General features: G+C 41.5%; 1 protein-coding gene across 10 annotated transcripts in view; it reads left to right on the top strand.

The window, feature by feature from the left end:
* The window catches only part of EXD3 (exonuclease 3'-5' domain containing 3), a 286,268-nt gene that overhangs the window by 10,555 nt on the left and 247,898 nt on the right, over nucleotides 1-27,815 (top strand). Inside the window, exon 2 of one of the 10 annotated variants that reach the window (XM_051636480.1) lies at nucleotides 4,457-4,599. The exons of 8 other annotated variants lie outside the window; for them this stretch is intronic. The gene's annotated coding sequence lies outside the window, so the exon portion shown is untranslated. Of the gene's footprint in view, nucleotides 1-4,456; nucleotides 4,600-27,815 lie in introns of those variants that run through there. One more of the 10 variants, XM_051636483.1, reaches the window with a different exon arrangement.

Here is a 27,815-nt window from a genome sequence, read left to right as displayed (position 1 = left end):
CCTGGGGGGCTGGCAACAGCAGCTTCCCTGGGGCAAAGGTGGTGGGTCAGGGAGGGTGAGCAGCCCAGACCTAGCCCTCAGAATGACATGTGAATGACTCCATCAGCTGTAGTTTCTGAGTAAACTTTTAATTTTCCTAACTGGCAAATGGAATTTGAGGTGAGATGGAATAAATAAAGGCTTCCCTGGTAGAAAAAAAAAAACAAAAAAAACACAGTTCCCAAGCCCCAAACAATCTCATCTGTGAGGCTGGGGATTGTATTTTTAGTGGTTTGGAAAAGCTCAGCTCTTGTGATTTCTGTAATTAAAATGACATTTTGAATGACAGACTTTAGCCAAAATCTTCTCCCCCTCAGTGTTACAGTCCATCCCATGTGGAGATGCTGCCTTCTGTGTTTTACCACGTGCACAGTTTGGGTGTTCTAAAAAAGTAATGTAGCAGCCAGTGGCACCTACAGAACGTGCTGAAGGGGAGCTCCAGTATTGGTGTGAAATACTTTCTGCCAGTGTTGAGTCTCATCTCCTACAAATATTTTCTCACACCATGGAACTGAAAGTTTATTTTCATGATGATTTATGTTTTGGTCTTTGTCAGTCTTTGAAGACCAGTTGAAGTTGTTTGGTGACATGTTCACATGGGTTAGCCAATGCCATCTTTGTGGCATGAGGTGTTCCATGGAATTAGTAGATGCTCGTGTTATCTTTGCTTTAGCCCTGAAATCAGTTCCAGGTGCCATCTGATTTTTATTTAAAAAGATGGCTCCAGTTCTTGGTCTCATCTATAGTTACAATCAGTGTGATACTTCAAATGTTCTGCCAAGTCCTCTTTATTTTTCACTGTACATCAGCAGTGGCTTCTTTTTGGGGTCTGGAGACCAAATGCATGTTTTTGTGCAGTATTTTGAGGATGGTTTTGTGACTGGAATCTCCTGAGCCCCTCCCTGCCATTAGGCTGCTCCCAGATTGAGGTCCTTGTGGTGGTCTCAGAAGACGTGGGCAACTTGAGGTTGGATATGGGTAGGCAGCAGCAACTGAAGAGTAGTTCCTGCTTAAATAAGAGTGAAAAAGCCACTACTAATAGAATTCATGGGTAGAAGCAGAGCGTGTGTTTATAAAAATACAGGAGAGGAACGTAATGGGGAAAAGCATAAATTTAGGCCAGGTTTCTGCCTAAAATAATAATGTAAATGGAGCAAGTAACTTTTGTCTTTTTTTTCTTTTCAGTAGAAGCAGTTTAGCTCTGAGCTCAGTGGTGTTGGCTGCCTGACTTGTCATAGCTTTAAGTGCCAAGAAGTAAATATTTTTAAGTAAAGCAAATGCAGGACTTTTGTGTTTTAAGTATATCCCCAAAGAAAGAAAAAAGAACAAAACTGAATAAACCCTTTTGTGTACAGTGTCCAGAGCAATTTTAAACTGCTCTTGTTCCATGCCTAAACAAATGGTTGTTTCAGCCAAAGAGAAATCTTTCCTATTGATTTATTACACTAATTTAGATATAAGCCCTCTGTGCAGGACTGTCAGTTTAAGAGAACAGCTTTCTTTCTTCTTTCAGATTTAATCCACATGTTGTTGTATCAACAGAGCCTTTGTCTCTGCTCACTTACTAGTTATCCTTTTATTAATAAAATTTTTTAAAAAGTGAAAACACATGTTTTTTAACAGCCCTATTACCAAGAAGTTCAGGATGACCTAGGGGAGAGGTGACCATCAAATAGTTACTCTGAGTTGTAGGTAACTTCAAAGTGATGCTGCAAATAAAGGAGTGAAAAATGGCCCTTTCACCTCTCCAGTGTCTGTGGACAGTCCAGCAGTGACAGGAGGAGGCAGCATTATCTTTTGCCAGGATTGTCTGCAGGTTCTTTTCCCAGCTTGTGCAGTGATGCTAAACATGCTCTTTTTAGTTAACTCCAGTTTCCTTCCTTTTTCTGAAGGGGGACTTAGCCAGAGGTGTATGTAATTCACATTTCCTTCCTTCCTGCTTCTCACCCCTGCAGAGAAGTATTTCTTTCTTGAACCCCTCCTGTTTTCCAAATGGAGAGGAATTACTCTCAGGAAGCTCATGGATTTGGTATTATTTCTATTCTTGGTTTTGTGAGAAAACATTAATTTGAGTATCAGTACTTACTTAAGATCTACACGAGGGTTCAGGAGTGCATGCCAGTGCTGCTCAGTAAAGCAGGTCACTACATCATTTGTTTATAACCTTTCCTTGGACCTCATCACACAACTAACTCCTGTAGCATCAGGAATGAGTTCTGGTTTAGTGGTGGTCTTGGCCGTGCTGGCTTAGTGGTTGGACTTGATGATCTTAAAGATCTTTTCCAACCAAAATGATTCTGTGATTCTATGAAGATTTACTTCAGTATGTCCTGAACTGGCAGCTTGGTGGCTGAGTGCAGCGAGAGGCAGCGCAGTGGCAGCAGCCCTGTCTCTGGTGCCAGCCTGGTTTCCTCCAGCATGTGTTACAGTCCTGGCAGCCATCACAGTCTCTGGGAATTCTCTGTCAGATGTTGGCACAACAGACCCCACCTCAAGTGTCAATACAATTATTTGCAGTGGTGTGTTTTTTAAAGGAGGCAAACGATCATGTGTCTTCAAGCAGAAGGAATTTGTCTGGCATTAAAAAAATGTGGCATGATCCTATTCTACTCAAAGTTTCAGAACAGAGTAAGAAAAGATCCACCTTTAGTAGTCAGTGATGGGGAAAAGAAACTTGTGTCCTTGCTGCCTGAAGCAGATACAAGCCTGGCAGGGATCCTGCAGCCCTGAGGAAGGAGCTGTCTTGCTGTATCAGGCAGATCCCTTGGTCCACCAAGCTCCTGAAAAAAGAGCAACAAGTCCTTGGCAGTGTGTGTGCAGACATGAGGAACTGACAGAGTGTTTCTGTAGGAGTTAAACTGGTGTGGTTTGGCAGAGGACAGGGGAGCCAGGTGATGGTTGGCAGACTGCTAGAAGGAGCAGACTCTTCTTGTTTAAGGCAACTTAGATGCTATCAAATTCCCTGGATGTTAACTCTGCAAGTGTTTTGTGCTCAAGAAGGGAAAAAAAATGCATCCCTTTTTATGGCTGTGGAATGCAGACTTACTGGGGTGTGTTTGTTTTCCTACAGACTGGCCTTTTGCCACTGCCTGCGTTTTTCTTACCAGAGTTGAGCATACCTTTCCAACGTAAGACAAAACATGAATCTTGGGAGGATTATGCTTCCCAGGCTCTCTCAGACAATCTCCCATCTTCTAGTCTGCATTCTACCAAGTTAAGTTCTCCAAACCTCGGTACTAATGGATATTTAGATTAGGTTTGTTCCTTTTCAGCTTATCACATTTCTTAACGGCAGCTCGCCATTATTACTTCTCAAAACAGCTTAGAACTTGAATCTTTCTAGAGCAAGGGTAAGAGAAAGGGGGATTCAGCTAACAAGAACAATTTCTTTACACGTGGATTTTGCAGGGCATTGTGCTATGCTGTGCTTTCATCTAAAACATCCTTGGGCAACCTCAGCCACCTTTGAAGTCGGCCATCCTTTGAGCAGCCCATGATTGGAAACCTCCAGAGGTCCCTCTGTGGTCCTGTTTTCTGGTAGAGTTCTGGCAAAGCTGATGCTTTTGCCTTTGTTCATATGTCCCTTAATGCTCAACAGATTTCATTATGTTCCTGTCAAAAGCAGTTCTTGAAACTGAAGTGATGTGTAAACATCAGGAACAGTTTCTAAACTGTAACCTGAGTTTCCTTCCATTATAGACAGGTTTTTATGCTGCCATATTCAGCTGATATGAAAATTCACTTTTATTGCTTTTGAGAGAAAGGATTGATTTTTTTTTTGTTGTTGGTGGGTTGTTTGTTTGGGTTTGTTTGTTTGTTTTTTTCTCCTTTTCCTCAGGTACAAATGTTTTACCATGGGATAATACAAAGAATAATTTTCTAAAAGCTAATGGGTCTTGTTCTTCGGTCAGCTTTGTTCTTTTGCACTTTTTCATTGTTGGGAAGCTCCAGAAGAAGGAAAGACAAAGAGAAAAGAGCTGTGTTGTTATTTGGGATGTCTAAGACTATATTTGTACTGCATTTTGAGTTGCATTTTTTGAGTTAAAAACTGAAATTAAGAAAAAGTTACTGTTTTCTGGATATTGATGCCTGATATTCAAACACTTTAGGTTATACTTTATGCTGTACAGTATTTTGCTTAAAATTTCAGCAGTTACTTAAGTTACTTTGCATCATAATGAACTTAATATTGTCTCTTACTACTTCAGAAACTGTGCGCCTGAGAAGGGAATGCTGACAGTTTGTTGGCTTACTTGGATTTATGATTTTATTCTGAGGGCAGAACAGGATGATGGGGCAGTTAGATGGAGTTACATATACCAAAGGTATAATTTATCACATATGTACTCAAAACTGAAATTGACTAATTTTGTAGCCTATGCTTGCTGTACGCTCAGACTTTAACCTCTGTGTTTAGATTGCCAACGTGGTGCCAATTAGTGGGACTGTGATGTGGACACTAAGGAATATAACTCACTTCACATGGGTTCCCAAACAACTAGCAGATGTTAAGCTAATGGTTCCTGCTACTACCAGCCTGACTTGGATTTCAACCCAGAGGTGAAAGAATTTATTTCTCTCTTGTTCCCATTTCCCTTGGGCCAAAGTGTCCCAGGCTTTGAGAATTCCTTTGGCTTGCTCTGGAAGATGATGTAAACATTTTGTCTCCCTTCTTAAACCTGTTCTCACGGTGTCATGTATATTCCTTTGGTTTTATGTTAATTTGCCTTCTTTGGTATTTGGCTTTGTGATAAATGGTAAATCAAAATGAAAACACTTGAAACATACAGCTGAATTTTGTAGCCTAAGTGTGTGCTGAGTGTGTGGTGTGGTTCTGCACCTCCCAGATGACAAAAGGTCTGTTCTAGGATTGCTGTTACTACTTTGAGTAACAAAGGCCATAGAAAGTGGTGGGTCTGGCTTGCCTGGGGTCCTGCTTTTCTTTGTTCTCATTGCTGGGGATTGTTCTCTCAAACACTGCAAAAAGTGTGACTGCAAGGCCCAGAGTTTTTCTTCTAGGGATGAGTCAACACCAAGTAACGAACCTGCGGATTCTGCGGCTTCTTTGGTGTGATTTAGAGCAGTAGTTGTTGCTCAAGAGGATTTATAATATAGTATGAAATATAGTGGAATAACTGGAAAACATTAGTTAATTTGACCTTATTTTCTGTGCTCTTTCAAGGGGTGGATATGATGTTTGTCTATAAAACCTTAGCAGCTTCAGGAACAGAGGCAGGGAAAGGGAGGGCTCCCCTGAGTGAACAATAGCACTTAAATATTTCTTGGTGCCTAGATCCCAGTTCATAACCTGCTCTACAGCCATCTGATATGTTTCACCATGTTGTGTGATAGGGCTGATGCTTTTTGTTCTCCTGTGACTTTGTCTTTCTTTTTTATGAGGATTTAGCCTTTGACCTAGAAATGTGGTCTGTAGCCTTATGTCCAGCATTCAGTTTTTCAGCAATTTCTTCACCTTGCTCATTTTATACTTCAGTAAAAGGTAGTGGCATTGGCATAACAGGTGTTTGAAAACAAAATCATACTTAACGAGAAGCTTTCAGTTGTAGCTTATTTTCTCACTGATGTGCTATTTTGAGGTGTCAAACATGAACACTAGCAGGAGGAGTTGGGTGAGGGGTAAATAACTGCCATAGTTCTTTTTCAGTGAGCAATGACAATAAACCCCTTGCAAGGTCCAATGTTTTGCTTTCTTTGAGGTTCTGAAAAAGATGTTTTGGTCAATAATGCACTTCATGCTGAGCTTCCAAAGAGAGCAGTTATTTTTTATTTCTTGAGATGGGCAGAACTGTTTCATCTTTCTTCATGTTTATGTATTTACTAAGGACAACATAACAGAAGTAATGAAAAGTTATTCTATACTTAGATTGTGAATACTAGCTAAATACTAATGACTTTTCTTGAAGATGTTTAATGACTCTCACAATTTATGTAAAATTAACAGGGAAAACTCAATATGATAAACCAACAAATAAGCTGAGCTACCCACTTTTCCATAGTGGCAGTTTATCATGTTTGGGGTGGTAGGAAACAAAATCCAGAAGCATCTACACTTGATCTTGTCTTTCTCAGTATCTAAAGTTATTCAGTCCACTAGGTGCAGCCTTTCACTATTGATTCCACTGGCTTTCTTCCCCTCTAGACTTGCATGCAGCTCTGCATGAGAAATTACTCTTAGTTGGATTTTTTTCTTTTAAGAGACTTGAGAAGTGCTGATGATTGAGTCTGTTCTCATTTATTTTAGTGTATAGGTTCATGGACACTTTGAAATTATAATAATAATTATGGAAACATTTCATAGTACATTGTTACATTCATACAAGTTTCTCAAATATATACAAGTTAACCCCAAAATCAAGTCACGGTAAGTTTTCCATCCTTCCTCTCATGTTGCTGGCTTAACTGGTGTAGGTTTTGTCTCTTGTCTGTAGTGACTAGTAGAAAATACACTTGCTGGTTCTTTTTTTCCTGTTAAATGATCTATAGCCTTTTTTTTTCTTGTTGGCAAATAATAGCAGAAGAAGTTTACAAGTCCAGAAGAAACTAACATGCTTGATGCATGAATTTAATTAGCTAATCTTTCAAGCAACACTTCCCAGCTCTTCTTGAACATGTTGGGTTTGTTTTAGCACTAAAACTTCCACCTGCCATCTTCACACTGTCATTGTCATCAGGTGACAGTTTTCCTCTTAGATTAGCATTGACATAACATGAAAAAAAGTAGAAATTTGGACCAAATGTGTATGTATTTCTACACAGACTCTGAAATCTTAAGAAATAAGGGGGATAACCTGGAGATTGTGTTTTTTATGTGAGTGTCAAACAGGGCTGTGAGAAGGTCGATGGAAGGAAAACACCAATGGGAAGACCCTGATACCAAGTTATAGGGGACATAAAAATGCCAGAGTGGCATTTCCTGTGGGGAAATTGTGCAGTGTCTTAAATCTAAATGTCAGATGAGGGAAATAACTGTATTAATAACAGAATCCTTAAGATCAGAAAATCTTGAAAGTTGTAGATAGGAAAACTATAGAATAATAGAGTGTGTGATGCTTTACAGTGGGAAACACAGTGGGACACAGTGACACCTTTGGGGAAACACCTGCTCAGGGAATCCAGAGAGAAGCGATACTGGATTTCAAAAGGGAAAGTACATCAGAATGAGGAAGCTGGTTAAAAAGAAACTGAAAGGAGCAGTGAAAAGGGTGAGATGTTTGGAGGTAGTGTTTTAACTTGGAGGTAGTGTTTAAAGATTATTTCAAGGCACTAAACTGCAGAGCAAATGCCTCAGCCCTGTCAAAAGCTGACACAGAGAGAGAAAAGTTATGATGTGGAACAGCAGGGAAGAAAGGCTGCCGAGTCAGAGGCATCCTTCCAAAAGCTGATGTCATGACCAAGTGAGGAGGACAGAAAAGAACAAACACTTGGAAAGGCAAAAAAAATCAGAGAAACAGCTTTCAGAAAGTATAAAAAGTAACAGTTCTTTTCCAAATATGTTGGGAATAAGAAGCTTGCCTAAAAGTTTGCAAAAACCATTGAGGACTAAGGTGTGAAGGCATCACTTGCAGAAGGTGGAGCAGAAAGAAATAAATGAGCATCTGTGCTCCTCATGGTTTCTTAACCAGAACCCTTCTCAAACTCAACTATTAATGGAAGAATTTAAGAGTGCAGTGAGCAGTAACTTGACTGCAGGGATCTGGGTGTTAGAGGCCAGGATGGATTAAAGGCAAAAAAATGTGGAATTATTAACACGTGTGTACAACCTTTCAATTTAAAACATCCTCAGCTTTAGTAGAGAAAAAATAGGAGAGATGATGCCAACTTGCAAAAGAGTTCCAGGGTGCTTGGGGATCAGAGGGCAGAAGTCTAGCTTTGTATTGTGCAGCATTGCCAAAAGAATAATACAGATTAGAATTATCTGGCACATGATTTTATATGAACATGGAGGAGTCAGTGTCTTTTAGAAAAGGAAGTTGTACTTGACAAATCTTAAAGGACTCAAAAGGCTCAGCTGATGTTAGGGTGTTCCATTGTGGAAGGTACCCTCAGATTTCCAAACAGCTTTTGACATGGTCCTTTGCTGCAGCCTCTTCAGAGAATTGGTCCTTCTGAGGCTAAGAGAGGATGGTTATTAGCAAACCAGTGAGTGGTTAAAAGATGAGAAAAGGTGAAGCGGTAATTGTGGTTGTAGTGGAGCATTGTTACCATTAGAGTGGCACAGGAGCCATAGGAGACCTGTGCTGTTTGACACTCACAGACTGTCTGAGGAAGGCAGTGACAGAGAAATAACAAAGCCTGAGTGCTTCAGAGGAACTTTGGCCTAGTCAGCTCTAAAACTGCGAAAGTACCTGCCTTAGGGAACTGTGTGATTGGAGAATAAACCAGCAGGTTAAACTTGGCGTCAGTAAATTTAGAGTAATGTGAGAAAATGGAATGATCTCAGTTTACAGCTGTGGCTAAGAGAGGTACTTGCACCCCAAAAACAGATGATGGAATGACTTGCAAGTGTCTGGGCCTGAAGGAAAGGTGTCTGAGTGAGACAGAAGATAAGCAATCATTCCCAGTTTCTCTTTCATTCCCAGTTTCTCTTTCATTCCCCAACAAATGTAGGTACATCAAATGGAAGTAGGAAGTTCAAAATAAACAAAAATAAACACTCCTTTGCATGATGAACACAATGTGGCAGCTGTTGCAACAAGACTCTGGTGCTGAGGGTTTACATGAAAGCGGTTGGACGTATTCTTGAAAGAAATACCTATAAAGTCTGTTTCATACCAGTACAGAAGACCTGGTGTGTAGAAGTCCTAAACTACAAGTTGTTGCAGGCTTGGGGAATGTGTTGGGGAATACAGCTGCCTAGTTCTTTTCCTTAGGCACTGACCACTGTCCACGACACAACACTGAAGATGTGATCTTACTTGGGAAGGCTCATCTTTGGCGCCTTTATGCTCTTTAATTGCATTTGGCTATTTCTGTTCTTGTCTGTTCCAGTTACTCCCTCCTTCCTTAGCTGTTCCTCCTACAAAAGAAATTAAGTTTGTTTTTTATGAAAACACACTTTTTTGTCTTTTTGTTGTTGGGGTTGTTGGTGTGTTTTGTGCAGTACATTGTTGTCATGTGTGTAACTGAAATTTATTGTGTTTGTCTACAGACTTCTGGGACAGAAAATTGAGCTGTTGCTTAAGCACTGCCATATGTGTTCAGCTATGTTGTTCAACTGTATTCTTCACCTAATATAACTTGTAAAAATAAACATCTTTAAAGGATTATTTTTAGGTGTTGGTAAAGAGTTAATGGAACTAGAAAATGTTCCAGACCAGTGTTTTTCCCTAGAATGGTAGGAAGGCTGTGTTATGTCCTGCTAGTTTTTAGGCAACCTACAGCTTCATCTCTATGAACTTGATGGCCAGTGAGATGATCACTGTAGGAGACTTAGCTGAATATAATCCTCCTGACATTTGAACACAGCAGAATACTTGAACATTGACAAATTTTCCATTTATAAGTGAGTCGTTTGTTGAAAGTGGAGAGAACAATCCAAACTCTGCCAAGTACATGCTCAGCATAGGCAGCCCTGCTGGCCTCAGACATAACGTGTTGTCAGTTTTGTTTTTATTTAGGGCAGGTTTTCAAAGCTGGTAGTGTTGATAGAGACATAAAGGAGGGTGAGATACTGTCCCATCTGTGTAAACTATTTTCTGTAAGCAGCCTTGCACAGAAGCCAGGCTGGAGATGTGCTGTATTGATTTAGGCACTTGTAGACTCAAGAGAGCTTGTTGGTGAAGGGGTGTATGGCAGGAAAGAGTGGTCACCTCTGTCCTCTGAGTCAGCCTGTGTCTCCCCACCTTTTCCCACTCAGTAGGTAAAACCCTATCACCACATTTCATTCTATCTGAGGAGCTGAACTGTTTTATCACTGTAGGAGGAAGTTCATAGGAGTCCTCACATGAAGAATGTTGTCTCTTTGCCCTCTACATGAAAAGATGTATATACTGCAATGAAAATTGTGAAGGTTGCTCTAATGTTGTTTGCCTTGTAGTTCCCGGCTTTTCCTCTAGAAGTTATGGAAATGAAATAGGAACAGTGGGGTGAAGTTTGAGGAGCCCAGTATTGAGGCAAAGTCTGTAGCCTTTATATGCAAGAGGAATTTTGCTCTGGAGTCCTGCAGAGTGTGGGAGGATGGATACTCCTGATGCTCTTGGAGCCTGTTGGTCATTCCTGACAAAAATTGGCCAACATCACCTTAATGTGGCTGTCAGAAGTACAGAAAGCAGAACAGAGGCAAGGCTTTGTACTGTCCAGGTTTGGGAATGCTCTAAAAGGGCATCTTGGTCTATGAGGATGTAAGGTCACCCCTCGGTAGTGTGTCAAGATCACATGTGAATTTGTCTAAGTTTGATTCAAAGATGTGAAACCAGAAGGCAATAACCAAAATGAGAACTTGGATGAGAATTCAAGTCTGGTTTGAAGCTTATTGTTTCTGAAGGAAGCTGCACAGAGAGCTTCATAGAACAGATACTTTCAGGAGTAAGGGAATCTGGGCGGCTTTGAAGAGTATCCTCAAAGGAAATCACAGCACATTTTGTTGGTGATGGGATGAGAACATTGGCTGAAGAGGCAGTGCTGTTGTGCCAGGACTGCAGGAGGTAAGCTCAGGTTCTACAAAGGAGATGCTGCTACAGATGCTGCTTTGTGTGGAAGAGGAGGGAGCTGGATAATGTGGGATTTGCCATCCCTTGGCTGAGGTGGATTTACAGCTGAAAACTGAAAGCCTGTTAGTCAGTAACGGATGACAGCAGGGTGGCTGAAGGAGCCAGGGTTTGTGTTCACTGCCCTGGCCTGTGTTCAGTCTTCATGAAAATTATAAGAGTGCAGCTATGTTCTGTGGTAGCTGCTGTGTTACCTTCCAGACATCGTTCCATGATCAGTATCTGATCATGTATTCGGGAACTTTTGACATAGGCTGTAGAACTTGGACTAAGGGGATATTTTAAAAGGTATCTAGTCTTCATATACAGATGTTTTTTACTGTTGGGGGGTTATTTTTTAAAGGCAGAATTCTTGCAGAATTGCAGTATCCCTTTGAAAGTGTCTTCTATGACCTCTTTTTCCATTGGTTTGCCTAATGGGCATTTCTGACAATTTAGAATCCTTATTAAACTACTTTCTTTTCTGTTTTCCTCCAGATTTCCTTGATTTGTCAAGACCAGTTGGCTTTTTATTCCTGTCTTGCTGTATGCTGACAGTCACTCCTAGTTTAGTGTATTTTGTGAATTTAATAATAATCTCTTGGTTTTCAAATCGGATTTTTTCAACTCCAGTAGTAGCAATTTCAGCAACCCCCACTTAGTCTCCTTCCCAGCTTGTGGCATTGTTACCACCTGCCTCTTTTTCTTCCCTGTTGCAGTGCTTGTTCATAGCCTTATTTACAATTTTCCAGAATTGTAATTGGAAGGCAAGCTCCTTAGCCTTGGAGTATGCTATGTTTAGGACCCTTAAAGAAATATGGGTCTGACCTTCTAGCCATTCTTTACTGAGCATTTGCAAAGGAGGGTTTTTCTTTGGCTCTCAACTTGGCTTGATTTGGGGAGATTTTAATGAGAATAGCAAAACCACACCCAGGTATGGAAATGATGTTTCAGAAATGGAGGAAATGCTTGTGAAGGAATTTTCTTAAGTTACTCAGTCTGTAATTTTCATCAAGGAAATATCCACCTAGATAAAGTTTCATGAAATTACAAGCAATTCCAAATCTAAAGCATGTTACAGTCCCGTTGTTGAGGTTCTGTAACTCCGGTTTATAATGATTTATAACTTCTAAAATTGAAAATACTTTGAAATCAACGAGTTGTGTGCATTAACTGCATTCACATTTTTCATTATTAGCCTTCTGCTGAGGTTTTTGGAGGTTTGTTTTTGTGTTTTTTTGTTGGTGGTTTTTTTTTAAGTCTCCTTTGGGTCCTATTTTAAATGACACCCTTCTCTTTGGTACTCCTGCCCCAGGGAGCTGCAGTGCTTAGGGGTGCTCCAGGGAGCTCAGTGCTGCTCTGAAACTGGCTTCTCTTACCATTATCCAGAGTGAGACCAGATGCTGTATTTCTGGCTGAAGAGAGGTGAGAAGCCACCCAACCTTTCGATCTCTGAGAGGGACTGCATGTGGACATCTGCAGTAACTCTGTACATGCTGATAACCCCAGGATGTGTAGTCAGCAGAGAGAAATTAGATTATCCTAAAACAAATGATCTCCTAGAAGTGCCTCTTTCTTTTGACAATAGGACTAGCTTTAGGAGACATGGGAGATGTAGGTATCTTAAGAATGGTGAGGATGAACTTGCAACCAGTATCTCATGGAAATAGGAGAGAACTAGAGGATAAAACAAGGTAACACCCTGCCTGAATATGAGCCTGGGTAAAACTAAATGGATGTGTTAAGATGTTTCTGTTGAGTAATCAATGTGAAATTGTTTTCAGAAGCAAAATTTTTGTTTGTGTTTGTATTGGTTTCCATTTGCTCTGTAGTTGTTACAGCACTTGTCAATGAGCTGTTGACGTTTAACTCTGGACAAGCCAAACTCCCTCTGCCATATGTAGCAAGATATCTGCCAGAAACCACCCAGGCAGAATGGTGTGCAAAGCAAAATATGCTCATTTTTCTTTTGGTGTCTCCCATCTGTGCTTCCACCAAACCCCACAGGGATGCAGTTGTACAACCCTGTAGAGAAGGAGTTAAATAGGATCCCTGGTGACTGCTGCCCTGAGCAAGGGGTGAAGTGTTGAAGGGCAGGTTGGATGGGGCTTGGAGCAACCTGGTCTAGTGGGAGGTGTCCCTGCCCATGAAGGGGGCTGGATCTGGATGATCTTTTAGGTTCTTTCTAACCCAAACCAGTCTGGGATTCTGTGAGTACAAGAAGAGGCTGAAAATGTAGCAATTCCAGTCTGTTTCAGCTAACTAAGCATGCATTGTCTTTTAGCCAAGGTTCTGCAGAAACAGCACAGTAAATACAGATACTGGATCCATTTAAATGACCTTGGTGTGTTTTTTGAGCTGGAGGAGACATCTTTGCCTGGTCACCAGTGAATGCGTTAGAACTGAACAAACCCATCCTGTACAAACAATGGCTGCAGGTCTCTGTGTTAGTGAAGCTGAGATCTGAGAAATATTTTTTTTGAGGGTTTTGGACCCATCCTTGGCAAAGGTAACGGAATAGGGAGCTCTATGCTGGTGCTCATAAAACTTAATTTATACTTACTGGTTTTCTTATTGCCAAAAAGAAGCTGACAGGTGTCCAAATGCCATTGAAGCATTTGTAAAAGGAAACTTTGTGGAAGGTGGATATCTTCTATTTTCCCATCCCGATTCTTCATGTTACCAGGAAATGTTTGTGTTGTACATAAGAATTTATAAAATGCAGCTGTAGATTATGGAAAATTCATAGATATTTTAAAATGTAAAATACTCTGAAGCATAACAAATTGGAGTAGTGTACAGTTCCTTTTTCCTCTGAATAAGAAAATTCTTACATGTTTTCTTAGGTCTTTCTCACTCTATTCTGCCTTCTGGAGATGCACTTAAGAGACTTAGTGTTCTTGCAGCTAAATTGTTCTTTTACTCAATTGTTATGATACAGAGTATATGTAGGGTAGTAATAAGGTGTCTTTTTCCAGCATCCACTTCTATTGAACAGAGTGAAAAGGAAACATGATACTTTAGGGAACTTAGACTTTTCAGTGCAGAACATAATCTAGATTTGAGACTGACATAGCAGGTCAGATTTGAGCCTGAATTAAGCTTGTGCTTAGCTTCAAGTATTTTTTAACGTCAAACTTTAGAAGTAATTTTAACAGATAGGTGTTATGTTCTTTGCTGGGAGTTTAAAGGAGGGTATTAGGAACAGCGGGGCATGGAAATTGTTTAAAGTCTTTGTTTGACTTTCCTTTTTCACTCGGGGACGTTTACAAAGGCAGTTCTTGAGAGCTGCTGTGCCTGCTTGATACAGTTTACCCAGTCTGCTAAAATGGAAACCAGAATCCTCCTTTCTTAACTCTGTGTTGCTGAAGATTAAGTACATTCTTGGGATAAGGTCTGTCTGTAGTTCCTTATGCTCAGACTCGGGGATGTTGCTGCCCCTGCTCAGCACTGCTGCAGGCGGAGCATTGGAACCCAACCTGCTTATCACCCCTTGCCCGTTCCCTGGAAAGCCCTTGACCAAATGGCTGTGGGAGGTTAAAAAGGTATCGTTCCCCAAAGGCCTTTCCAGGCACATGCTCTCATTGTTCTTGGAATTGGAAAGGATTTAAATGAGGATCCATGCTGGTGGCATGCTCACAGCTCTCCTATTCGTTGGGTATTTATTGCCTCCTTTAGAACCAGCAGTGTTCAATTTAGAGGAATGGTCACCATTCTGTTACCCCATACTCGAGGCTGAGGAGTCTTTTTCCATTGCTTGGGTAATAGGTTAAAAATAATGATTAAAAGGGCTCAGCAGATTTATTTATCTGAAGCCTTACTCTCTTTTCTGCCTTTGAGCAGATGACCTAGAGAAGTTCATTAGTAGGTGTTACAAGAAATGCCTGATGATTCTACTCTCTTATTGATAACAAAATCTATCCCAATTTCTCACTAACTACTGCTGAAGTTGATGTGAAGGAGAGTGAGCTCTGAAATCTCTTACAGCCTCCACCAGAACTCAGCATTCATGTCTCAGAGTTCTTTGGAGGTACCAATAAATGCAGAGCCACATGCCCAGGATACCAGAAATGCATGTTCTTACCAGTGCTTTTGAGAACAGTCCATGTTCAAATTCTGCTCAATCACAGAAGTGGATTAATTTGAGATGTTTGTGTCCAGTTACATTTCTGGAAGCACAAGAACAAAATAAGTTGCTATGGTTTTTCAGCAGATGATAAAACTTTCCCAAAGTCATATATTCATAAAATCTTAGCATTCCTTAAAGATCTATTGCTCAAAACTTTGTTCCTGTGAAAAATGGATCAAATTTAGAAGCCTGTCTGTTCTCAACATTTAAGTATTTTTTTTAGTTTTGTTTTTTTTTTAGTTTGGTTTTTTAGTGTTGGTTTTTTTCAGCTACTTTTCAGTTATGGTGACAAACGAGTGGGATGTTGTTGGGTTTCAATACTGAGGATCCCATCTGCTGCACACTTCATATAGTTGATTATTGCTGAAATAAAGAACAGGACCATGAAGAGATTGTTCTAATACCAGAGCTGTGGAGCTTCAAAATAACAAAGGAAAGGAGATACTTTATCATTCGACTTAGATGAGTTATGGAAAACTTTCATGCGGGTGGTGTGAGTGCTAAAGCTCTTGTGAATTCAAGAAGCAACTGAACAAATTAGTTGGGGAAAAAAAGCCATCAAAGACTTTTACAAGCGCAACCACCATCTCTGCCTCAGGCCCCTTGTGCAGCAGATTTCTAGAAGCTGGAACTGTGCCAGGAAAGTATCGCTTCACACCTGCTCCGTTTCCATAGTATTTCCTCAGCCTCTGCTGTTGTCCACCTGGAGACAGGGCATTGGCTAGATGATCCTTCAGTCCAGTTGTGCTCCAGTGTTTGGAAGGCAACAAATAAAGGAGGCGTCTGTTGGCCTCTTTTCCCTGGTGACCAGCGATGGGAGAAGAGGAAATAGGGTCAAGCTGCACCAGGGGAGGTTCAGGCTGAATATCAGAGAAAATTTCTTCACAGAAAGAGTGGTGAGGCCTTGGAACAGGCTGCCCAGGGAAGTGGTAGAGGCACCATCCCTAAAGATGTTCAAAAAAGGGGTAGACATAGTGTTTCATAAGATGGTTTGGGGTTGTAGGGTAGATGGTTGGACTTGATGGTCTTGAAGGTCTTTTCCAACCTTGATGATTCTATGATTCTTAATGCACTTCTGTCCCATTAATTCTCTTCAAGGTTGGTCTGTGCAGTAACCCAGCCCAGGAGCTAGCAGAAAGGATGAGTAGCTTTTGAGAGCATAGAAACAATGAGATAACAATGAAGACATGACAAAACACAGATTCAAGAGTGCCTTAAACATTATCCCTAGGCAAGAAGATGGTCCTATTAACCAAAATGTTAAATATTCCGTGAAATGTTGTTGCAGGCCTGAGTGAACCATCATCCCAAAGAAGAGGGTCTCCATGTAGTGCCAGTGTAAAGGTTTCCTGAAATCCTTTCAGCAACTAAGTACTGAGTAATGGGCTGAGCTTTGTATGACTCCTGTTTTAACATGGTAGCTCAGCATCAGTCCTCTGGCCTGATGGCCAGCTTCATGGGCTCTGTTCTTTTCTGTAGTGCTTCACTGAGGTGCCAATAATTCCGAATGTAAAGGTACCTCAAGGGGGGACAATTCGTTCTTACAAGAGGAGAAGGATATTTTAATTGGACAGTGTGTGTTTACAGCAGGCTAGTCCCTTGGTTAAGCAGTTAATCCATTTTCTAAGGTCCTCTTTATTTGGATATTGTGGCCAATCTCTATTAGTCAACTGGTGAAAGGGAAGCTCTGGCTTTTGGGTTTTCCCCACAGCTGCATCTGAAACAGCTGCTCTGATTTGGAAGTGGGAACACAGAGTAGGTACCCAGAAACCCGATGGGATGGTGAGAGGTGCTGATATCCTTTCTGTGCTCATTGCTCTCCACACAGAAAAGCTGCTGGCACTTCTACTATGCTCAGTGAGCTGCAAAGGATGAGGCAAAGAGAGAAAAGCAGTTTGTCCAACCAGGCATTTTCAGTGTTTCCATTGCTGACATCTGTGCTTGGAAAAGAATTGCTCCTCCCTCATATGAGTCTTCAAATGTTCTGTTCCTCTGGCTTTTTTTTTTTTTTTTTTCCCTTTTAATCAAGTTCAGACCTCTTGTTTTCCACAAAAGCTTTATTCTGTGTCTCAGTTTTCTGCTTCTCAGTATCCCTAGTGAATTCTGCCTTACAAAATCTGTGGACATAAATTGACCCATCGTTAATAAAAAAATAAAACAACAATGAAGAGACACTCCCAGGTCCCTTTCAGGCTTTAGTGTGGTCTGTCTTTAGACTGTACCCATGCTAGTGAGTGATGGACTTGGGGCTTTTGTGGGGCAGTACTTAATGGTAACACCACAGATCCAGTGGTGAGGTCATGGTCCTCTCTTCACAGAAATCGGATCTGGAAATTGTCTTGCTAACACGTTTAATCCATTTCCTTGCCATTGTCTGATTCTTTCCTGCAGTACATTTGTTGGTGGCATGCCCGGTCTCTCATAAAATACCCACGCAAAAGCGCTTCCCTTGTTTCCCTGAGGAATCCCTTATACTGATTCTCACTCTTCAAGATTATTTTTTCCCCCCAGATATTCAGCTTACCTTTTGCTCTTGCTTAATTTCATCGCAGCCCTGCCTGCTGGTGTTGTTCTTTGTACCATGTGTCAATTCCTTTACTCTCCAGGCTTCCACCTTTCAGATCAGTCTCCTTGGCTGTGCTCAAATGCTCCCACCTTGTCTCCTAATCCTGTGTCCAAGGATTCCCTGATCCTCAAAGTCTTGGTTTACGTACATTGTACAGCAGCCAGTGTTTTCCTGGTAGGATGCCAAGACTTCAGAAGAAGAGTTGTCCCGTGGGACAGTTAACTCCAACAGGGCTGAGATGTGCTGCTTGACCAGAGCAGACATTTCCATGAAGCCTATGTCTGCATTGTCCTCCTGTCCTCCCTGAAAACCCCAGGATGCCTTTACACACTGGGCTGTTCCTGCTTATTCACATCCATTTGTTTAAGAATATTTTTCCATGGCACATTTAGTTTACTTTTTTTTTTCTCAGACTTCCTTTATTTTTCATTCATAAGCTGGAGGTTACACAAGGTTTCTCTATTTCTATGGGCTTCTGCCAAAACATTTGAATAAGGATAATCTGCACATTTTAAAACATATTTACCAGTTGTTCAGAGTTGTGTAAGAAAGATAGAGCCAAACAACAGCATCTTCCCAAAGGAATTTAAAATTAACAATAAGATTTTGTATTATGATGTTGTGCATTGTACCTGTTTGTTTTGGGGTTTTTTTTGCAGTTTTATTAAAAATCAAAGTTAATCCTTTCAGGTAGTCTGGTAAAGTTTATTTTTCTTGAGCCTGTCTGTGGTTCACTTATCACTTAAAAAAAATAATCCTGAATTTATTGAAGCCAATTGGAAACCATAAAGCATTAAGCTGTTGATACTATTTCTGTTTTTCTTGGCATCCAGTTTCTAATGTAAATCTCTTCTTAATACCAGGAATATTTTCCTTTGTGAAAATAAGTGTCATGTCACAAACTCAGGATTAAAGTGTTTCAGGATTAAAAAAAAAAAACATTAGTTTTGAAACTCACCTCTGTGTTGCACTGTTACCTAAAAGGAGATTACTGGGGAAACAGGGAGGAGGTGAATGTTTAACTCACCAATTTGTGTGTCTTCAATAGGATGTTTTCTGACCACAAGTGTGGACAGAAACAACTGTCAAATGCTTATGTAGATAAAATACCTTCCCCCTCCCCGTTTAGTTTATTTTTACTGGTATCTTTTATTTCTTTTATAAGAGAATATTTCTCAGTAAGTGATAATGGTTGGCTGAAACTCTCTGTAAGCCATGTGTCAGATATGAACTGAAACAAAATTTGCTGCTGCAGGGACCTAAAATTTTGCTCCTGTAAAAGGTGCTCATTGTCACTAGGCTTGCACTCATCTCAGTACTGTTGTTTGTTCAGTCAGTGAAAATAGGTCTATTTCAGAAGGGACATCAAAGCTTGTGTCATGGAAGTGACTTTGAAGTTTGCAATTTGAAAAGAGTGAGGCAACAATTCTTAATCTGTCTGTGCCGGTCTTCCAAAAGCTCCCAGCAGCCAGCAAGCACTTTTGTCCTCAAGGGGAGGTGTTGGCACTGAAAGCAGCAGCAGATTAGGCTCTCATGGTGTTCCTCGTGCCCCAGCACCCTGGCCAAGGAGCAGGGAACAACACTGGTTCCATTCTGCAGGTGGGAAACAGGCCTGGAGGTTCATTCCACAGGTTAAAGAACTGAGCCAACTCAATGGCGCAATCATTAAAGTATCACTGAAAACCCAGGCTGTAATGAACTGTGATGACTGTGATTCTGATTGCAGGCAGATTATGCTGATTACCACAAGAACTCAACTGGCATCATGTGCTTGGAGTGGCAGCCAAGTCTTAAGCAAACAAAACTATTACTTTTCCTTAGTGACAGCTTGTTTGCAGGTGGTGTAGCTGTACAGGGATGTTACCGAGTCCTTGCAGGCACTGTATTGTTGGTGGAAGTCTCAAACATGGATGGCACACAACCTTCAAAGGAGGGAACTTCTCTTATTTGAGGCCACATGAGACTCCCACTAGTCTGCATGCAGTAGGAATTAGAAGTTGTGAAGGGCAAGTCAGGAGGGTTCCAAACTTTGCTCCTGCTTGGCTGTAAGTGCAGGGAGGGAATTAGTGGGATGGAAGGTGGAGATGTCAAGATGCTCCTGAAAATGAAAATGCTCTTTTCTAAGTGTGATTTGGCTCAAGTAGCTGCCACATCCACCACCAGTGTGGATGACATGCAAAACAGAGAAAGGATTTTTACCTTTTACGTTCCCTCGCTTTCTTAAACAGTCATACCAGCTACTGGTAATTCCCACTGGGAGTTGTGCTGAAACTTGGTAATCCTTTCCTGGATTGCAAGATAATGTTATTTACTGCAAAACCAGGACAACTTCCAGTCCTACACATGAAGGACACATTTCATTTATTATATACTTGTACTGTCAAACAAGTGAAAGTTGAGATGTGTACAGCAGTAGGAGTCTGAGCTGGAGTAACTATTCTAACATTTGCATGAAAATTGTGAGAGTTGGTAAGAATAAACAGTATGATTTAAAGTTAACTTTAGTTATGTTGATCAGATTTCAACAACACTGTAAAGTTTCTGTAATGCTCCTAAGCAAAGTTTTGGAAATATTTTTCTAGAGGTATTAGTTTTTACTCCCTGGGCACAGTGATCATCTAATACTGGTATTTTTGGAAAGGCATTATATGAGAGATTCTTCCCAAGTCTGGAAGTAGTTTTTAATAATTAACCTGGGGCAAAGCTCTAAAAGAAAACATAAAAGTCAGTCCCATTCAGTATTCCTAGAGGCTGGAAAAGGAGTTGGTACAGTTTTTAGTAACAGTCAATGGGAGACCCAGAAAAGTCCATTCTTGGCTGAGGCATTCATGTTAAGCAAAGGGCTTTCAAAGAACACCCTGCTAAGTCATTTCAGGATATGTAGAAGTTGTAGCCTGGAAGGGGTCTGCATGCATGTGGTTTTTGCAGGGGCAAAAATCCTGGTTTCTCTGAGCTCATGCAGAAGGGAACATGATGTTCTCTTTAGAAGAAGGCCACTTAAAGAACAGCTGCTCCACAGCCCTGTTCAGGGAGCCTGCTGTGTATCTGGAAAGAGATTTTTAAAAATTATTTCTTTAAAATTCAGCTGTGGTCCAAACTTACCCACACCAGCATGTCTATAGTCTTCTAGTTACAGTCAGTGTACGTACTCGGCACAACAACTCTGCTGTACCTGAAGAGCGTCTTTTCTTTTTGCAGTCTCCTGTCCTTTGGAGTAAGTGTGTTTGATCTCAAGCTCTTCCTTCCAGGGTGTGGATTATTGATGAGTGGGCACTGTCACTTGTCGGCCCTGATTTGAGGAACATGTCAGAGTTGGGATCCTGTCCTGGGAGGAGGCAAACTTTTCCTTCTGCCCTTTCCCACCTGTGTGGCAGAGGCTGTTGGTACAAACAAACATTCTGCTCCCTTAAGTTTGTCTTCAATGTGTGACCATGTGCATACCCGTGTTATGTACTTGAGGAGGGGGGAGGCCATCTGGGAGCTTAAACTGTATCAAGACGATTCCTTGGAAATTCTTATGTAATGTACTTATTGAAACATCTTTTCAGCTTTCAGATGCAGAATCTGTTTTTAATTTATGAAAACAAGGCTCACTGTCTAGTTTAATTCAGTGGGGGTTTTTTTAGTTGGCACTATAACTTTTCACTTGGTAATTGACTATTTCCTCCTCTTAATTACCCTGACAATCCTTTCTATATTCAGATTACCTTAATGCCTTCACTTAATGCTTTAATTTCTTCACTTGGTCTGTGAATCTCTTAATTCTGTGGACGCTGTGTGATGTGCTGAGGTGGAGGAGTGCAAGAAAACATCCTATTGACCTGTGGTTTGGTAAGCATTTTTTCCTTGCCATGGAGACCAAACACTGTACAGAGATGCATTTATTTACCTTTGTTCATATAAGCATGGGTGGGATTGATGTATCATTTATAAACCAACAGGTCTGTAACAACCCAAGTGAATGGAAGATGCATAAACATTTTGCTGATATGACATGCCTATTTTCCAAGGTCGTTCCCCTCCCCCTCCAGTTACAGTTATAAACACACAAGTAATGTTATTCTTGGCCGAAAGAACAACTGTTGTATTACTGTGAATTTTTTATTAATTTATAAAGAGGAAAAACGATAGCTGGTTTTGTGCTGGTTTCCAGACTGATCAAGGCAGTAACTTAACACCATCTAGTTGCTGCAGACACATTTGAATTTGGAATAGGAAATAGATCTACTAGATGTTTCTTTAAGCTTTTAGGTTTTTTAATTTGAAATTATGTAGGAGTAGGTGTAATGCTGCCCTGGTGCACTAGAAAACTGTGACAATCCCTGCTGTCTTGCTAGGTCACCTATAGGAAAGCTGGGGGGGGACATTTTACAAGGACATGTTGTGATAGGATGGGTGGTAATGATTTTAAGCTGGAAGAGGGGACATTTAGGTTAGACATCAGGAAGAAATTCTTCCCTGTGAGGGTGGTGAGACCCTGGAACAGGCTGCCCAGAGAAGCTGTGGCTGCCCCATCCCTGGAAGTGTCCAAGGTCAGGTTGGATGGGGCTTGGAGCAACCTGGTCTGGTGGGAGGTGTCCCTGCCCGTGCAGGGGGTGGATCTACATGATCTTTAAGGTCCCTTTCAAATCAGTCTGGAATTCTATGATTTAGCAAAGTACTCTGCCTCCATGCTGCTGGAGAAATTAGAAGAGGATTACACATAATGGCTCTTCAATGCAAACTGGACCTTGGAAGATCTTGTCATTACTTTACATAGTGACTTTCTTGGTGACTTTTGCCTAGATACCTCTGATCCCAGCTGGGTGGAGCTGTTTTGCACTTCCACTGGCAAAACTGAATTTAATCATGTGCAGCTTGCTAGATGCTGTCATATGATAAAATAGCATGGTAAAATTTCTCGTGATCCACGAGAAGCCTTTAGCAGGCAGGATAATGGCACTAACATTTGCTCTGAAGTACAGTAATGAATTGAACACACCATTGCTAGTGAAGCACACAGGATGATAAAAATACTCCAGACTGCCAACTGAGTCTACTGAATTGCTTTTGAAAACTGTCTTGACTCTTGCACTGTCTTCCCTAGCACTCTAAAAAATACATCTGTGCTAAAAAAAAGTAATGTAACACCTCAGATAATCAAAATAATCTGCTAGAAAGTGTATGTTCATGTTGAACATAGTAATTAACCATGCACTTCAGTGTTGTTGCAGTACATAGGATTACTGCACGTTTTATGTCACAGAATGTATTAAATATAGACGTAATTGTTTTTGGGTTAGAAGTTAAAAGTGGTTTTGTGAAATTTCAGTGATGCGCAAGTGTGCTAGAACTACAAATCTATGCTGGGAGGAGTTTGCAGGGAGGAAGGTGATAAACTATGTTGGGGAGGAATTATGATGAACATATGCCAAGTGTAGGATTTAAATAACTTTTTAAGAGATTGGAGAAATGGGATAAAAATAGGAGAAGTTCAGTTACAGAGAGAGCAGGGCTCTGCATTTAAGTAAGAATTACCATGGTTTCAGGCCAGGAGACAAGTGACAAGCCAGCAGCTGTGTAGACTTTCATCTATTCAGTGATCTACTAGAGTCTACTCAGTGTCCTGCTGCTGGAGGGGACCACTGCTTGCAGGTGTCTGTAAAACACATTAAATGAGCCTGCTGTGCCAAGGAGCCCTGGCAACACTTTGTGTAGACTGGGCCCAGGTGGGGATGGGGCATTTCAGGAAAACAGGGCTGCTAATTAAAGAGCAAGGGCTGAAAAATTTAGAGGTCCAGAAAATGAGATTTGAGGTGAGGGAGAAGAGGAATGATTCAGTCTGCACATGGGAGGGTGTAGTAACACTTGTTAGCTGTGCAAAAGCTAAAAGAAAAGTAAGCTGCTGTTCCTGTCCACTTTGAACAGAAATAATTAATTGAGTCCATTGGTGCATATCAGTGTTGGAAAGGTTTTAAGACTGGATTTAGATAAGTGTCTGTTGAAAATGGATGAGCTACAGTTGATCCTACATTAAGGCATAAGAGAAAGACTAGGTGAACTCTTAAGGGCACTTCCAGCTCTGCTCTTTGATTCCCTAATACAGTGAAATGTTTTCATACCATTCATTATTGTCATCACCAGTGCAACTGACTGAGGATGTACCACCACAGCTGTGTCACCAGGCAGATTAAGTGACAATATCAGCTTATTGCCAAGAATTTTCCAGCCTTTTCTAACATGAAAAAAAAAAATACAGATTAAGCTGGAGAAAGCAATTGTATCTGTATTCCATTTAAAATTTGGTCGAACTTGGATTCATCAGAATTTGAGAGTGTAAAGCATGTGGAAAGAAGAGTATTGTCCACCCAGCCATCTGGAGGAGAATATAAAAGGTCCCTGGAGATGATGCATTGTGCAATAGCTAAAGCTCATGACCTACCTTCAAGAGCTCTAGAGAGAAAACATGTGGAGGGTGAAAGGCAAAATGTAAACAGTAAGCACGAAAGAAATAAGAAAGCTCGCCCGGGTGCAGCGTGATGTTCTGACTGTGAGATCCAGACAGTGAGGATTGCATTATTCAAACAGGAAACTGGAGGAATGTTTCTCAAGGTCCTGTCTTTCCAAATCCTGGAAGCTGAGTATTATCAGTCAGTTGTTATGCTGGGCTGATAAGGATGAGACATTTGTTCCTCTAGCTGCAGTGTTGCCAGTTCCTAGGACAGTTGGTAAGAACCAAAAAGGATGTAGCAGTTTGTGTTGCCTCAACAGTCCTCTTCAGGAGCAATAAGTGTGAGGTCCTGCCCCCTCTCCTGTTTGGTCTGATAGGATCACACCTGAATAACTGGTTTTGGTCTTTTGTGAAGCCTGAAAGAGGCAACCAGTGCTTCAGCCCCAAGAAGGGGGATCTTTATCCACCACTTGGGCTGATGGATCTCCTCATCAAAGCCTGATGTGTCATTAGGAAGTCAAAGACAGCAATAATAGATGCCCAAATATGAAGTTGTACCTCTTGTGAACTATGCAGAGAAACAGAAGCTTCTGAATTACTTTTTTCAAAGTTCTCTTAATTATAATAGCTTTCTGTAGAATAAAAACTCAGAAGCGTGAAAACAGAATTGTTGGTCTTTGGCTGATTTGCCCCCAAAGCAGCTTTTGACAGCAGCATTCTTCATCCTGTAACAAGTGGGTTTCTGTGGAATGGTGATGAGGGATGGCACCAAGAGCTCAGCAGTGCAGTGAATTCAAGTTGCCCTTTCTTGAATGTGGGGTAATGCTGCCGTATTCACACAGGGGGGTGAAGGCCCTTTGCTGCCTCTTGCAGACAGAGTAGGATGAGAACTGGTGTGCAGGAGACACCTGATATCCACTAGCCCTTGCTGGAGACTCTGCAGGGGCTCTGCACTGAGATGGAGGGTCTTCCAAACCAGGAGAAGTGGAGAGGAGCAGCAAGGCTGTAGCACTATTCTGCAGTGTATTCTCTGCTGTGGGAAAAGTCCCCAGAGAGGGACCTGCTTCTCTTACCCAGACAGATTTGCTGTGGAAAGACGTGTGAATGGTTAATGTTTGTTTCCATCTTCTAAAACTTGGTGCTCTGCCCTGCAGGATTTTGTGGTGTCCTAACAGGACATGGTGTTTTGAATAGACTTGCCTGTGACTGCTGTATTGCTCGTAGGCAGCTGAAGGCTCTGGGCATTCCTGCTCCTGGGTTTAGTGAGCAATGGTCTGGGCTTCTTTGATACCTGAACATCTCCTCACCCACAGAGCCAGGCTCTCGAGCTGTGCTTCTGCTGGTCCTGCCTGGATTTGAGGTTGGGTGATCCCCCTTTGGCGAGGAGTTCTGTGGCCAGTGCTCTGGTTGCCTCCCATGGGACTGGGTCCTGTTCAGCTGGTGGCTGCCTCTGTTGAAAGATCTGCAGAACTAATTTGAATAGCTAAAGATTCTGAGGTGGTGATTAGAATGTGTTAAAAAATGTAAATACTGAACTCTGATGAAAACTGCTGCTGCTCTGAATAATTGAGCCATTTATGCTCAGATCTGAGGGAGACTGCTTGCGTTTGAAGACAGCAAAGTCAGTGATGATTCCTGGCAGTGGCTGCATCTTTTCATAATCTCAGGCATGATCTCACTGGCTCTTCCCAGGGGGCTGCAACCCTTTTATCTACCAGAGTGATGCAACGTGAACTCCCACTTGTGTGACAGCACCGCACAGCTGTGGGTCTCCTCACTTCTTGCTCAGACTCTGGTGGCCATGGGGCATTTAACTATTATTAATGCGTTTGGCAAGGGGGATGTTCTTGGGTGCAGAGATGTCAATTTAGGATGGTGACTTTAGAGTATCTGTATGAAAAGCCATTAGAAAAGTCATTATAAATTTTTTAAAAAATAAAATTCAGCTTAGGAGAGTCAGAAGACTCCAAACCCAGTTACAGCAGACTGCAATCTACTAGTAACTTCAAAAACATCCATTGCATTAGATGGCAAACACTTTTATCTATCCATTTGCTTAAAATTTGACACTGGGAAATGTCTGTTTGCAAAAAGTCTAAAATAGCTGTAACCCACTTTGCTCTTGAAGATTATGTGAATATAAAAGAATAATGTTCTTCCTGGTGACTTATACTTACTTGTTTTATAACATACATCCTTTTTTAGAAGTGGTGTCTCTTTTTTTCGTCTTAGGAAAAATTCCATCACTGAAGTATTTAAATTCAATGCTGCAGTGATTGCTCTCATCATTATTTTATACCCTGGGGTTTTTACAGAGTCCTTTAGTGCCACACTGGTGATGGCTTTGTTTATCCTTTTGCCTGTGCCTTTGGAATTATGACAATGTACCCTCAGTGCCTTCAGGTCTCAGTGGGACCTGACATTTGGATAATTGGGGGAAAACTCCTCAGTAGAGATCTCAGAGTTTATAATTTGACTTGGATGGAGTAATGAGCATCTAGAGGCACAGGGAGATGATTTCCTTGAAGAGGACTCCTGGAGGATGCTTCCCAGTGAAGAATGCAGCTCCTGGTGCTTCACCTTTGAGGAACATTTTAAACACCCAGGGTGAGCCTAAAACCTACAGGGCTTACAAGCAGGAGTGCTGAACAGGTGGCTAAAGTCACCATTGCAAAGTAAGCTTGTAATGCTCAGTAATAACAGTGTGTGGTTCCTGAGGCTCAGCAAGGAAATAAACCAAATCTGCAAATGTTCTTCCTATCACCTTTTACCAAAATGAATGTGCCCCCCCTCCATCCTGGCAAGTGTATCTGTTGCTCACCAAAGAAGTCAGAGGCTTTAAGGTTACTTTGGGCCAAGACTGTGTCTGTGTCTGGGCACATGGCACAGCACTGCTGGCCTTGGGAATGTCCTGCCAGGACACTTTCCAGCAGAGTCAGTCATGGTAGCTGCAGTGGGACAGGGGGTGGCTCGGAGGGGAAGCTAAAATTCATCTTTGGAGGTCACTCCACTGCCACAGTAAGTCTCCAAGTGCTTGTGCCAGTGTGTTGCAGTGATGTGTCCCACTGAATATGGGAGATGGTGCAGCCTGAGTTATCTTTGGACACCCTGTATCTGTAATCTGTATTTTATGAGCAGCAGAGGAGTTCTGTAACAAGAAATGGCATCTGTTGAAGCCAGGGACAGAGAGCTGCATGCTGGTATCACAGTGAGGCAGGTATTTTTGTAATGTGCTGAATGTTTCTTTTCTGCCAGACAAAAAAAGAGATGGATTGAGTTTCGTTTAGATGGCTGGTGTGCCCAGAATGGCTTTAACACCAACTGAACAATCACAGCTGAGAAGAGGCCACACAAATAAGAGATGTGGGCTGATAACTACTTCCCTAATGATTGGAAAAGAGGGATTTCTTGGAGTTCACTTGTGGCAGGCTTGTTGGTACAGGATCACACTGAGCCAGGGTGAGTGAGTAACTTCCTGTTGGGAGGTTGATAATTACTTTTGAGTTGACCAGTGGAGATTCAGTCTGCCATGAGGGATGTCAGAATAGTTACCACAATCTCTCCAGACACCTCTTCCAATGCTTGGCTACTCGTGTGAATTTTATTTCTCCTAATATCTAATCAGAATTTTCCTGGCTGAAACTTGAGTCATTTGCTGTTTATCTTTGTACAAGCTTCACCTTGAGCACACTCTATGAAGAGAAGCAGTTGAGATTTTCAGGCAAGATGATAAAAACTGCAAAAAAGCAACCCTGTCCATTTTCTGTTCACTCTTGGATCCTTGAACTGATGGTGCCAGGGTATGCAGTGAGGTCAGTACAGTTTCTTTTGCATCCAGCACCAGCAGGAGAACATTTATGGGCAAACCCAAACCAATTTCCTCATTCTGTTCAGGTCTGTAACTCACCAACAAAGTTGAAGGAAATGGCAGACAGCTAGAGGCTT

This window comes from Apus apus, chromosome 19, assembly GCF_020740795.1.
Source record: "Apus apus isolate bApuApu2 chromosome 19, bApuApu2.pri.cur, whole genome shotgun sequence".
Taxonomy (NCBI): Eukaryota; Metazoa; Chordata; class Aves; order Apodiformes; family Apodidae; genus Apus; species Apus apus.
Note: the sequence above shows the minus strand (reverse complement) of the source record. Positions and strands in the feature narration are given on the sequence as shown.